Source organism: Oryzias latipes, chromosome 17, assembly GCF_053564925.1.
Source record: "Oryzias latipes strain Hd-rR chromosome 17, Olatipes_Hd-rR_3.1".
NCBI lineage: Eukaryota > Metazoa > Chordata > Actinopteri > Beloniformes > Adrianichthyidae > Oryzias > Oryzias latipes.
Genome location: NC_136253.1, coordinates 16,694,855 through 16,700,854, shown reverse-complemented (window position 1 = coordinate 16,700,854; position 6,000 = coordinate 16,694,855).

The window sequence follows — 6,000 nt, the reverse complement described above, 5'->3', positions numbered from 1 at the left end:
ACGTCAAGAAAAACCCGTTTTAGTTGTTACTTTTCTCTGGCAGAGGCCGGCTGCAGGGCGGTTACTGGCAAGGAGACGTGCCGTGTTCGCTTTAGCTCAGAGGATGCTAACAACTGCAGTGTTGAGGAGGTCAGAAGGTTTGCTGATAAATGTCTATGACGTATAGATTGTCAAGAAAACAGTGAGAAGCAATGTGTGTTGTGTTGTTTTGATGAGTAAAAATTCATCCGATTACATTTCAATGAGTTACTGTGTCTCATCGTTGTGGTGTTACGACATTGTTTTTAAGGGAATTCAGTTAAGGAAAATAAAAGATAAGGAGACACAGGAAAGCATGTAGGAAGCATTTTCAGAGGTGTTAAAATAAACATTCTAACAGTTGGACCCTTTTTTCTGTTTGATAACACGACAATTGTTGCTTAATATTTGTCTGCGGCTCACCGGTTCCTTCATTCTTAATCTGGTTACATCACGTGACCATCAGCTACGGTGGCCTTTTTGGTCCAGTTGTTCCGCTCAGAGGATGGATTGTTTTCAGGAGGAATCTCAAAGCGGACCGAAGCTCAGACCGATGCACCGAAACGAACCGACACCACCTTAAAAGACAGGTCAGAGAGTGGTTCCTGGTCCCGGACCAGGGTCCGCTTGGGTGTATTCAGACTGAAAATTTCTTCTGGATTATTGGGGGAAACGAACTCTGGTTCACTTTAAAAAAACAAATGTGTTCAGTCTGAATACACCCTGAGACACACACTCACACAAACATTACCAAAAAAACATGATCACACACGCTCACAAAACATGCTAGCATAAATAATTCATGAGCACGCTCCCTAATTTAAGTAAAAAAGCACAAACTTGTTAACAGATAACACACAAGCATGCTTACCAACAGGTTAAAAAAACACACACACTCACAGGCTAGTGCACAAACACACATTCACAATCAAATAGACTCACACAAACAAGTCTACAAACATGCTACAAACACACTAGCAAACACACATTTACATGCTTACAAACATGAGTGCTATATAGGCTAAAAGGTACACTTACAAACACTTAAACACACCAAAACACAAACAGCATTAAAACACACACAATCCAACACACCCACACTGACAAAAAATTCAAAGAAACACCCTCTTGCAAACATGCTCACACAATTACACAATGAAATACAAACACCACAAAAAATTCATGTTTGCTTACAGACACACACACGCACTCACATACTCGCATGCTCACAAACACAGTCCTCCAAAATACAATGTATAGCTGCACACATACTGAGAAGCATACTGATATACAGTACATATGCTACAGCTCACAACACACTTACAGATGGGAAATACACAATCTCACAAGCACACAAACATGCTCACATACAGCGCACACATACCTGACAAGCCAACAATCATAAACATGAAAACAAACACGCACACCTGCTAATGCACTCACACAAACAGCAAAAACACACAGTCACCTGTAATTAAGCTAACACACAACAATCCTTCACACTGTAACACACCTCACAAATCTATTCACACACAGGCTAATTGACAAGCCAACAAACTCACTGAAACACAGTCGCAAACAAGAAAACTCATTAATGTGTTGAAACACAAACACACTGTGAAGGACAACTTTTACCACAATGTGACAATATAAACAATCAGCAGATTGGTTGTGTTGGTTCATCGTTTATGTATTCAACTATTTAATAACAGGTGGCGTGAGCACAATAATGATACATAGTTGTATTCTGAAGGATGATCTTGTTCTGTTAGTTAACCGTTTGGACGTTTTCAAAAATCAAAAGGTGTGTTCAAAGGTGCAGCTGAAAACAGCTTATTAGGCCGTACCATGTGCCAGTCTAAAATGGGGGGGAGATTTACTGATTTGGTTCCTTAAGTGTTAGATTTTTATGAAGTCGTTTTTGTTTCACTCTTTCTGTTCCAGGTGGTTTGATCAAACTATAAAGAAATCCTTTTCAGTCTATGTGTGTTACATCAGTCAATTTTGGGTTAATGGTCTGATTTATTGTTGCTATTTTGAGTACAGCTATGTTAAGCTGACCTATTTTACAGGCCAGGCTGTTCTTCTGGTTGAGTTTTTTTTTTGTGGGTAAAATGAATCACACCTTTTATTAAACATCCCTGTGCCTTCCTGCCTTTTAGTTTGGTCCCTAACACACTCGCAAACAAGCCCACAAACACACTCATTCACAGACACACAAACAGGCTCCAGCCCTCATCAGCAGAGCCAGTAAGTCTGCTTCTCTAAAAATACAGGGCTCACCCCTGAGGCTCCAAGGCAGAGGCCCTCCCTGTTAGAGGCTTGCAAAGTTTCCTGTCAGACCATACATGGAGTCCTATCTGCAGCAGGAAGAGGAGGGCGAGGAAGGCCAGCTTCTCAGCCCGTTTGTTTTTCTGTCAGCCTCGCTTCCTCTGCAGACTCGGATCCACGCACTGTCCTGGAGGACTGCGTGGGGGTGGAGGGGTGGGATCTCCAAAGAGAAGAGACACAGTTCTGCACATGCAGCGTGCATGCATGAGCTGCAGTCAGCGGGGGAAATGGTTGGGACCTACTTTTCTCTTTTAACCCTGAAAATCAATGCACTGGTGCTGTGGAGCCTGTCTTACCTGTCTCCAAGTGGATCATCTGTCAGTACGACAAGGATATCTGGGATGTGTCCTCCACAGCTACAGACAGGTTTTTTTTATGTTTGGCATCAGTGGATTGAGGGGAGGTGTGTCTTACCCTGTCAAACTGAACCGCAGTAAGCTTTCAGCGTTTCTGCTTTAAAGTCCCCCTATAATGAATTTTTTAAAATTAAAACGTTCCAAGTCGTGTTTTTATTTATCATTATAAAGCCCTATCTATCTGAAGCCTCTGTTTCCAAAATCTCTTCTAAAAAGGCGTGGCCATTGGTGCTGAGCTGAGTAGCCCCGCCCTGATCCCTCCTTTCTTCAAGCTGCGTCTTGCATGAGTGAAGAGCTTGACACAAGGGGGCGGGGGCACAAATGATACCGACTGACAGTCTCTATTCTCAAAAGTTTATCTTTAGCGATGAAGAAACGGTGAAAAGTGACATATATTTGGTTCCTAATCGACAAGTTTTGAACAATGTGCGGAATGACATAGCAAATGTGTGGACCAGACCACAATCTGCGTTCTCACGGAATGCCATTGGCGGTAGAGGCGGCCTGTTTCAATGTTTAGTCAATGGTCCAGACGCGATCTGATGTCCAGCAGTGCGATATGGGCAATTGGCCCGGTGTGTAGGTCTTTTAGTGGCGCTGTGCAATTTGGTACCCGTCTGAACCAAATCGCCCAACCTTACCCCTCTGAAGTGTCTGAACCAAATCCGAGGGCAGGTACACCGATTCCTATCACTATGCCGGCGAACGTTTTGCCAGACAGAGACCTGCTGAGGGATTCGAAGCCAGCCCGCTCGGGCCTCCTGAGCTTCATGATATTTTTCTAATTTTTTTATCGAGGCAATAATAAAAAAAAATAAAAAAAAGTCCCCTGATTTTATTCTTATTTTTATTTTTACCCTCTCTGGTTAATGCGGGACAGCAAGCCTTAAAACTCGGTCAGAGAGAGAACACATTTGGGACTTTAAGTTTGATTTTAAATATGTGCAGCCAACAAAAAAATCCAGCCTTGAAATGTGTGCGGGGAATGCTGCAATTTAGCCTTTGCATGCAGGACGGGCAGATCAGGGAGCTTGTGCAATGCGCATGTGCTCCTGGGCCGTTGTGACATTCAAACAGAGCGTCTTTGCAACAGCTTGATTGACAGGGATTTAAAAGAAGAAACACTTAGAAAAGAAAAGAAATGAAAAGACGTTTTTTTTTACATTTGTTCTCTTTCTTAAGAAAAATGTCACATGTGCGTGTCAAAAACTTATTGAACTCACCATAACCTGATCCTGATTTGCAATAGGAGAAAACACTCCATCAAAGAGTCAACGCTAAAATTACAATCAGCAGATTTTAGTCAAATTTAGCAAAAAGCATAAAAGTGTACGGTCAGCACAAATGACCTTTCCCTGAAATGAAACCTGTCAATCAACCTGTCAATAAATCTGATATTTTTTCTTTATTAAACAAAGATATTAAGCTGGTCTCATATGTGCATTTCGAAAAACTTGTATCTTTTTGTGGTTGCTTTGAACGACAGGTATCTTCAACACGCAAAGCTCTTTGTTTCCAGGATCAGCTCTTAGGCATAACAGACAAATGCCTAAAGTGGGACGGGAACTCCGACCGCAATTTACTCCACCCGCTTTAGCAACACTCCAACAATAACAGCTGGGTGGTACAAAGTATAAAGTTTGAACCTTTGTTAGGTCCGGCAACCTGCCAATAAAAGTTCAGCTTTGGTGTATGTTTTTTTTTTTACATGGAATTCAAATCAAATAACTTTATTGTCCTCATGAGGCTATAAGAAAGAGGTTAAGCAGCTCACAGTCATATATAAAACAGATCCAAAGACAGGCAGCTCACATGAAATACATGTAAAAAAAAGCAAAAAATAATTAGCAGACTTGTATAAATAGGAGAAAGACGGATTTTCTTAATTATCTTTTGGCCTTTTTTTTCTAATCAGGTCAGATTTACTCTTAGGGGTGTGTCTTTGATTGGCAGATGGTCAGGCCCCTGGGGAAACCCAACAAAGCTTAAATTACACTTTGTCTCACCTAACCTATGAGGTGGGCGGAGTAAACTCCTGTCACCTCATTTGTCACGCTTCAGATTTCATTTTCACTGCTCAAAATACTATGGGAGACTTTAGAGATCATCTGTCCAATGTCCAATTTTATGGTGTACATTTTGTATTTTATTTGGTGGCCAAGGTATCTGCCCTGAGGTACACCACGTTGGATCTGAAAACTGTTGGATAGGATGTTTTTGTAAAATGTTTGTCTTTTGCATTGGCTAACACACCATTTTTTCCCATAATTTTCCTCAAAACGGAGATTGGTGGAGCTGAACTGATTTAGTTTTTCAAAATAAGAAGTATTACGAACACTTTCTACTGCCAAACCAGCAGAAACCTGCATTTTGACTCTGGGAACGTCTCTACAATATCAATCTGAGGAAGTGTTTGAATTATTTCTGATGTTGCAGAGTCCAAACATTCACCAGGTTACAGGATTTCCTTCAATAATTTGTAAAAACCTCATCACAAACACAAGTGACATCCATGTAACCATTCAAGACACAGAAGACCTTTTCCTGCCCCCCATTCTCCTCCACAATGACCAGGCCTAACCACAGGTCAGTGAGGTCAGCGTTTCCATGGCGACCCAGCAGCTGATGGTTAAACCTTTCTGGTAATTAAAGAAAACAAGAGCATGCACGTATGTGCTGACCAGCACAGGGAGTAGAGAGTGGGCGGAGCTTATAAAATGACTGATCCGTTGTGCTTGGAGGTGTGCACAGACTCTATAGTTCAGCCATGGGAGGTCATATGAGTTGGTTTTTGACAGAGGTATGAAAGGATGTCATCCTGATGGTACTTTGGCACAGTAATGACCTAATTTGACCTGTTTATGGCGTGAGGGACATCATCCCCCCCCGGCACACCACATACTCTCACAGCAGCAGAGTTGTCATCTGTTCTGCTTTTCCAAACACTTGAGCTCCTGATTAATCCACTAACAAGTTGCATGACGTGACACAATCAGAGGACGTGTCGTTCAGCAGTTTCTCTCAGCACCAGAGCCAGGAGCATGTGTGTGTTTACGTGTGTGCACAGCAGAATTAGACACATTTGCTGTAAAAACATTTACACAATGTTTCATACATGACTCACACGAGCTCTGCTGTCTCCACTTATTGATCCAATAAAATGAGAATGAGCACAGATTTCTATCAGTCAATAAACTCTTCCAGTTCAATTCCATCAATGACTGTAGATATGAAAACACAGACAACAAATTATTGATCACAGTTTTGTGACAGCTCAGATTACTGTTATATGTTT